Here is an 8,677-nt window from a genome sequence, read left to right on the forward strand (position 1 = left end):
CTGGAGCTGGGGGTGGGGGGAAGTGGGAGGAGTGCGCTCCTGAGCAGATGCCTGGGCGGCTCCAGATGGCAGCGGCCTCCCAACAAAAGGACAAGAGCCAGAGGGAAGGAGGAGCACTAAACCACGGACTCGCTTTTACGAGGCTTCCTGCGAGGAGGGCAGATCAGACTCCCACCTGGAAGCTGCCCAGAGGCTTGCTCGGAAACCGCTATGCAGTTTCCAGGGAGACCTGGAGCAAACAAGACACTGAAAAGACACCGCAGCCCAACCCAAGTGGTCAGCGCTGCGGGTCCCAGGGTGCGTGGTGGGAACCGAATGCAGGTGCTGCACTTGCTTAGATAGGGAGCTTCGAGCACCTTCCTTAGTCTTTCTGTGTTTCTGTCACAGGAAAATGGGGGTAATGATGGGCCCTCTCTCATGGGGTTGCTGTCAGGAGAATTCTAAGGAAAACACACGTGGAGCACAGCACACAGGGCCTGGTGCTTGGGGAGCACCCACTATGCTGATTATTGTAATGATGATCATCCTCCTCCGAAGAAACCTGGGTCAGCTCCCCTCCTCTCAGAACGTACTGTACCCTCAAACGCCGCATGTCTCTGCTCGGCGTGTTCTCTGCGCTCTTTCTCCTTTTTTAAAGCTCCCTCTGAGCGCCTCCCAGTCCTTGGGCCTCTCATGAGCGGAGCCTCAGACCAGAGGAGGCAGTGTGGTGCCACAGCAAGGAACACAGTCCACGAGTCACGGCATCGAAGTTCTCCCGCGGCCCCAGGTGCTAATGAACGTTGTGAACTTTTTGAGCCTCGGTTTATTCGATGATGACGCCAGTGCTGCTCACATCACAGAATCGTCGTGAAAGTGAAATGGCACAATGAATGTAAACAGACACGCCGTAAAAATGAAGCTCTGCACCAACACTGGGGTTTGCTGATGAGAGTAAAAGGCCGAGAGGTGCGAGGGGAGAACACGTGTGCTCTAGCTGCCAGCAGATGCTCTGTGGGCAGTGCTGTGCCACCACCAGAGGAGGGAGTAGTTCTGGGTTCCTCAGGCAGAGATCTGGATAGGCAAGCGGAGTGTGTGTGCCCAGGGAGGGCGGTGGAGGGGTTTTGGGGCTGGGCATAGGGATAGGAAGAAGGGAGGGTACTTGAAAAAGTGCCAAGAGAGGGGGCACAATGACACAAAGCTGGACCGACTCCCAGTTCTGTCACAAACTGGGGGGTCTGTTCCCACACTGTTGTGCACGTCTTTGCACGCCCATTAAAAGAGCCTGGTGGACCACTTTTGCAAGCAGAGTCCTCCAAATACAGCAAAACTAAAGAGTGGGGCTCCTCCCCACCATGGTCAGTGAGTACATTCACGCTCAGGATCCAGTAACAATGACCAGGTGAAAAGCCCTGTGGGCGGATGGGTTTCCCGCTGGTCCTAAAGCCCGGCACTGTTCTACGTAAGCTGTGGCCCTCACAGGACCACACAGAGCAGCGGTTCTCAACCTGTGGGTCGCAACCCCTTTGACGGTCGAACGACCCTTTCACAGGGGTCGCCTAAGACCATCCTGCCTATCCGATATTTACATGATGATTCATAACAGTAGCAGCATTACAGTGATGAAGTAGCAACAAAAATAACTTTATGGTTGAGTCACAACATGAGGAACTGTATTTAAAGGGCCAGAAGGTTGAGAACCACTGACACAGAAGCTACCCTCATAGACAAGTACATCCGAGCTCCTGCTATGATAAGTAACAGTAACCTCCGTTTACTGAACACCTACTATATGTGAGCACTGTGCAGGGCTCTCTATCTGTTTAATCTTAATTTAATCTTTACAACAAGATGTTCATTGTTAACCCCGTTGTACAAGCCAGAAACTCCGGGCCTAGAGTAATGAGAGACTTCCTGTGGTCACAAAGCAAGTCAGGCTGGATTTGGTCCAGATCCCAAATCCCCGTCATCAGCATTTCTGCTCCCACCTTTCAGCCTCCTTCCCGCAACCTCCCAGCGCCACCTCCAACTCTTTCTGGGAGAACAGAGTCATCGGAAAGGGAGCTGGAGCGAGAAAGACAAACTGCAAAGAGGCGCAAACTCAACAATACGGAAACCTTCCTCTGTTCAGGCCCCAGGTAGGCGCCCCGCTCAGGTAGATCCCCCAGCCCGCAGCCTCCAGGCCGCTAGCACAGGGTCCACTGTCAGTGACTCCTCGGTTAAAACTGTAGCCCTCACTTCTTGCACATCCTCCCCTGGCTGAGACTGAAACAGGAGATTCCGGGAGCAGCAGGAAGCTCTAACCCAGATGGGAACAACGCAAACCCTGGACACAGAGTGTGGCTTCAGCGAGGTGGGCCTCAGACTCTTACTGGTCCCTGGACAGCTGTCCATCTGCTGGGGCCCAAAGCCCCGCCCAGGGGAGGGGTCCTCAGACTGCCCCCCATATGCTGGGGCTGTCACTCAGGAAGCTCCCAGGTTGTGGAGGCCAGGCTAAGGGGGAGAGGGGTGCAGTGCACCAACAAAGCTGTTTCCAGGCTTTTCCAGTAAGGTGGGCAGTCGTAACAATGGCAACCTAAGCCAGCTGACAGCGCCGGCTGGGGAATAAGGAGCAAACGCTCTCCCAGGCCAGCCTCCTTGCAAAGGGGAGCCTCGAGGTCTGGCTCTGTGTCCTACTCTGGGGAGAAGGAACATGTCCCCTCGGAAGATTCGGGGGGCCAGGCAAAGAGCCTCCTCTCATCTAAGAGCAGGAGCAAGAGTCAAGAACTGCCCCCACCCTCACCCCTCCCGGACCAGCCCCAGGCCCGAGCCCCACTCACCGTCTCTGCCTCATGCAGCCCCCTTCTCACAGCACCAGAGGTGGCGGTGGCGGGAAGGAAACCTCCAGTGTCCCAAACTGCACATACGTCAATCAACGTCGCAAAGCACACACAAAGAAGACCCCGGGGTCACTCTAGGAAAAAAAAGAACAGGCTTTGTGGTTTGCGGCTCGTCCATCCGCTGGGAAATGACATCGTGGCCCACTTATGTGGGAGACTCTGTGCAGCATCACTGCATCTTTGTCCCACGATGTTCCGAGCACTCTGCAGAAGCGGGGAGGCTCTGCCAGGGGCCTGCACGTCAGACCCTGGGGGTGAGGGCATCGCTTCGCCTAGAAGATCATTATTATGTCCTGACACCATAATCTCATTGCTGGTTCCCTGTCCACCCAAAGGAGTTAAGGCCTATCTTGAAGAATCCCTCCTCCACCCAGAGGAGAATTTACCCTTAATCATCGCATTCATTTTCTTAGCTTACGTAGGAGAACTATTATGTTTTTCTTCCCCATCTACAGATAATCAAACGAGTTCACCATAAATGATAACACATTGAAAGGAGATTTCATTTAGTGTCAGGAGACATGGATTTTAAGTTCTAGCTTGTTATGTCATACTAGAGGCCCGGTGCACAAATTTGTGCACCAGTGGGGTCCCTTGGCCTGGCTTGCAGGATCAGGCTAAAATTGACTCTCCAACATCCCCTGAGGGGTCCCGGATTGCGAGAGGACACAGGCCAAGCTGATTGGGGCTGGGGAGGGATGTGGGAGTTTGGCCAGTTGGGAGAGACCGCGGGAGGACTCCAGGGCATGTCTGGCCCTTCTCGCTCAGTCCCGATCAGCCAGACCCCAGCAGCAAGCTAACCTACAGGTCAGAGCGTCTGCCCCTGGTCGTCATCATACCAAGTGCACATCATACCAAGCGGTTGAGCGACCTTAGCATATCATTAGCATATTACACTTTGATTGGTTGAACAGCCGACCGGTCAACTGGACACTTAGTATATTAGGCTTTTATTTTATAGGATAGGGTGGACCGCTTTCCTACATGTGTCTCAGATTCTTCACCTGTGCAATGGGGAGAAGGTACAGTAGGGAGGGTCCGACCACTGGGCCTTTAGTGAGGATTCTGCAGGCTCAATTCCCAGCTCCAATCCTCCTGGGCAAACACTTAACCTTTCTCAGTACAGGTAACATACCCAACTTAATTATTTGCTTTAACATTACAGTGTACCTGCAGGAAATGGTAAAATCCACCTTTGTAGAGGGGAGCATGGCATTATCTAGCAAAATAATTATGCACTTACTTGTTGACCCAGAAATCCTAGTTTTAGAAATCTATTTAAAATATATACTATATTTTTCTGTTGTAATCTCCAGGATTATTGTTAAGTGAAAAAAAAGGAAAAAAGTGTGTTTAATATGCTAACATTTATTTAAGAAAAGGGGGAAGAAAAAACATATATATGTATTTGCTTATAGCTTTAATAAGACAATAAAAGGTAAAGCATAAAATAAATTTAAAAGGTCTATAGGGAGGGGTATGAATGAGGCGGAGGGGACAGGGAGAGAAGCGGATATTCCTTGTTTTGTGGATTTGTTTGGAATGTGTATCTGATATAATTATAAAATACAATTCATATTTTTAAAAGAAATCTCTAAAATAAAAAGCAAGAAACGAGTCCATGTGTCCAACTGGTTGTTACAACTACACACACAGAAACTAAAACACAGTAATTGGACTGACTGCACATCCTTGGAGGCAAATGCCATACGGATAAAAAGAACTGCCCCCTCTCCCCAGTCTTAAGCTGTTTTCAATAATGTATTGATGATGTTATTATTATTATTGAGACTTCTGTATGTGATTTTGGGATAAATTAAATCTATAATAATAAAAGGGTAATATGATAATTAGACCGACATCCTTCCGGACGTCCTTCCTTCCAGACAAAGCCGCAGCGGGCAGGGGCCGAGGCCCTTGCATGAATTTTGTGCGTCAGGCCTCTAGTGAGTAATAATACTGATGTTGCTGAGAAATAAGAGTTTCTTACTGAAAGAAGATGCAAATGTAGGATTGATGAGATCAGGCAAAAATTCTGTAGCCCTGATTATGAACTGGAAGTATCAGTATGCTCTCTCTCTCTCTCTCTCTCTCTCTCTCTCTCTCCCTCCCTCTCTCTCTCACACACACACACACACACACACTCTCTCTCTCTCTCTCTCTCTTCCTAGCTCTGTAAGGCCTAGAAACAAGGATTATTCTAGTAGAAATGAACACCCCTACTAATCAGATTATAATTACCATCCCCCACAAAGAAATCAGGCTTCCCTGGAGAAACGTCTGATGCAGTAAATGTACAACATGAACCTAGAACATCTGGTCACCAAACAAGTGTCCAAGACTACTACAGTCACGCCGGGAGGACCCAGAGCCAGCCAGACGAAGGCTTCCCTGGTCAAACTGAGCATCAACGAGGATCATAACTGCAATAGAAGGAAGCTTAACAAATGCGTTTAAATCTTACAAATCCCTTATAATATTTTTAAAACTCCAAACAACTCATGAGTCACCTTGTGGAGACGTTAGGGAAATAGTTCATTATTTTGAAAATAGTTCATGGTTGAATAAAGAAAAAAAAAGGAGTGGGTAGGGGTATAGCTGAGATGAGATTAGCCTTGGACCAATAATGGGTACATTGGGTTCACTATATTATTCTCTCTTCTTTTGTAAAACATTTAAAAAATGTTTTGAAATCATTAGAATGCTAATTCTTGCATAGTCATTTAATCTGGATGATGCTGCCATCAATCCAGGATGATGACAAAGGATTCTGAGATTATTGTCCCCAGTTTGCACCGGAGGGAAATGGTGTAAAGAATCCATTGAGCCAGGATTCAATCCCACATGTCCTTACCTCCAAAGGCCACTATTTCACTGTTGCCTCTTCAATATCCTCATTTGTACATCTGGGTTAATAAAGCTTTCTCTGCCTCTATGACAGTGTTGAAGGACTGCCATGAGATAATGGATGGGAAAGGACTTGGGAAACACTTCTTTGTACATATATTTACGATTATTTGAAAATTGGGGATCAGATCCGTCCTTTGGGGTTGCTGTGAGAATCAAATGGGAGCTATGATTTGCAGGAAGACAGACAGACAGACAGAAAGAGAGCCCTTAAAGATGAGTGAGGTTACAATCACCACCAATGCTTTTAGGGGCTAAATGAACCCAGGGTATAGACCAGGGGTGGGCAACCCCTGGCACGCGTGCCAAACATGGCACGCCAGTAACTTTTGCTGGCACGCGAAACCCTCTCTTATAATCTTCCATTTACAATTGTGAATCTTTGTTCTCAGTGATGAATTCTGTTAAGTCTCATAATAGGAGTAGCCTGAGGGACGAAAGTAGTAGCTCGTGCATATGAAGAATTTTGAGTCGGAGATTTTGCTAGTTTTGGCACGCACTCACAAAAAGGTTGCCCACCCCTGGTATAGACCTTCCATCTGACCCAGGGATAGGAAGGTTCCAGGAAGGATGCTGGGTGCTCCAGGGAGAAACAGGGATCAAGCCAGATCCCTGATATCCCGAAGGCTGTGAGCAGCTCTTAGTCATAGACGGGTGGGAACCGGGGCCAGGTTGCTGGGCACCTTGGGCACTGCCCATAGATTCCAGAGGCCAGACACCTACTGGGTTCCTCTGAATGAGGCCTGGGCGGGAGGGCAGGTATGGTGGGGAAGGTGCTCACCAAGGACAAGAGGAGGCACAGTACGTCAGCCTGACCCCAGGAAGGAGTGCTGGGCTGCTCACCAGCCCCCAAGCCGCTCTTCAGTGCTCACAGCTAATGTCTGCCCAGGAGTATTTACAGATTTCTTCTCAGCAAATGTTGTTCTCAGATTGTTTTTCCCTCTGCCACACGATAAAGCGGGTCTGGGGGATCTCTGACCCGGGGTGGGGAGTGTCCGGTCCGCAGGGCATATAAGACCCGCTAAATGGTTTGGTCGGCCCTGCCGAGGGGTGAGTTAATTAAATGTTTGTCTAAGTACAGCAGGCTAATTTTTAAGCTGATCATTTTGTATGGCCCTCGATTGATGTCATAAATACCCAAATGGCCTCGCAGGAAAAAGGTTCCCCACCCCTGATCTAGCACTTTTCCTCCGTGAAATCCTTTGATTCTATCCGCACATATTTCTGAAGAAGTACAAAACTGAACTTCTCCTGGTCCCTGGGTCTTGTGCTTCTGCCTCCTGGATATCCAGCCTGTGCTCAGGGAACAAAGACTTCAAAGGAAGACCCATTCTCTCTCTCTCTCTCTCTCTCTCTCTCTCCCCTCTCTCTCTCTCTCTCTTCTTACCTAAGCATTTAAAAATAATTTTACTTATTGTTTTTTTAAGAGTTAATCTCTTCACATGATATGAAACTCAAAAGATACAAATGCCTACGCAGTAAAAGTTTCTATAAGTAAATTTCCCTCCCAAACCTGACCCATGCTTCCCAGTCCCACCCAGCCCCGCTCCTGCCCAGCCACTGTTACCAGGCTCTTGTGTGTCCTCTCAGAGACGGTCTACGCACACAGCGATACATTTAAATAACTACAGCAAAACATGTACAGGGCTTGCAGCTGAAAACCTCACAACACTGATGGAAGAAATCAGAGATCTAAATAACTGGAAAGACATATTGCGTTCATGGAGAAGACTCAACATAGTAAATATGCAAATTCTCCCCAAATGGATATAGCTGAATGCAATCTCTATCAAAATCACAGCAACATTTTTAGTAGCTATAGATTATTCTAAAATAAAAACAGGAGAACCCGGCCGGTGTGGCTCAGTAGTTGAGCGTGGACCTGTGAACTAGGAGATCAAGTTTTGATTCCCGATCAGGGCATATGCCCGGGTTGTGAGCTCAATCCCAGCTGTGGGGAGTACAAGAGGCAGCCAATCAATGATCCTCTCTTATCACTGATGTTTCTATCTCGCTCTCCCTCTCCCTTCCTCTCTGAAATCAATACAAAAATATTTAAATAAAACCAGGAGAAAGTCCCTAAGATCTAGGGCTAAGCAAACAGTTCTTAGATTTGATACCAAAAGCATGACCCATGGAAGGAAAAATTGATAAAATGAACTTCATCGAAATTAAAAACTCAGGTCTGTGAAAGAGGAGAGAGAGTGGGAGCAACCACACGTCTGACAAAGAACCAGTTCTAGAATATGCCTCTCAAAACTCAGCAGTAAAGATGCAAGCAATTCAGCTAGAACCTGGTCGGAAGACATGAAAAGACATTTCACCAAAGCAGATGTTTAGATGGCAGATAAGCACTTGAAAAGGTGTTCAACATCATTAGCCCTTAGGGGAATGCAGATTAAAACACACAGAAAAGAACCAACAACCAGTGAGCTATCACACACACATATGCATACCTATCAGAATAGCCTAAAAAAGGTGACCTACCGTATTTGCCGGCGTATAAGACGACTGGGCGTATAAGACGACCCCCTAACATTTCCACTCAAAATACAGAGTTTGTTATATACTCGCCGTATAAGACTACCCCCTCTTCCGCACACCTTCCACACACCAAATAAAAGGTAAAACAATATCAGATTTGATTTTAACATTTTAATTTATATTCAAATGCTTATGACATGCAGGAAAACTGTCACAAGGCTGTATGTAATCAAACATATACATAAAACAGTGCAAGTTTATTACCGGTAAACATACCGGTAATTCACTAAAGAAAACACACTCTATAGACTGGTACCGTAGATGCTTCTCAGGAACACAGGCAAGCAGCCCACAACCTAGAGGGACTGTCAATGATAGAAGTAAGATAACAAATAGAGGTAGAGAGCAAGTGCCGGGCAAGTCCCTAGCAA

General features: G+C 47.6%; 1 protein-coding gene across 1 annotated transcript in view; it reads right to left on the bottom strand.

Moving 5' to 3' along the window:
* The window catches only part of NFASC (neurofascin), a 211,716-nt gene that overhangs the window by 108,054 nt on the left and 94,985 nt on the right, over positions 1-8,677 (bottom strand). The window contains exon 2 of the mRNA XM_015569556.1: positions 2,796-2,929. The gene's annotated coding sequence lies outside the window, so the exon portion shown is untranslated. The remainder of the gene's footprint in view (positions 1-2,795; positions 2,930-8,677) is intronic.

Source organism: Myotis davidii, unplaced genomic scaffold, assembly GCF_000327345.1.
Source record: "Myotis davidii unplaced genomic scaffold, ASM32734v1 scaffold710, whole genome shotgun sequence".
Lineage (NCBI taxonomy): Eukaryota > Metazoa > Chordata > Mammalia > Chiroptera > Vespertilionidae > Myotis > Myotis davidii.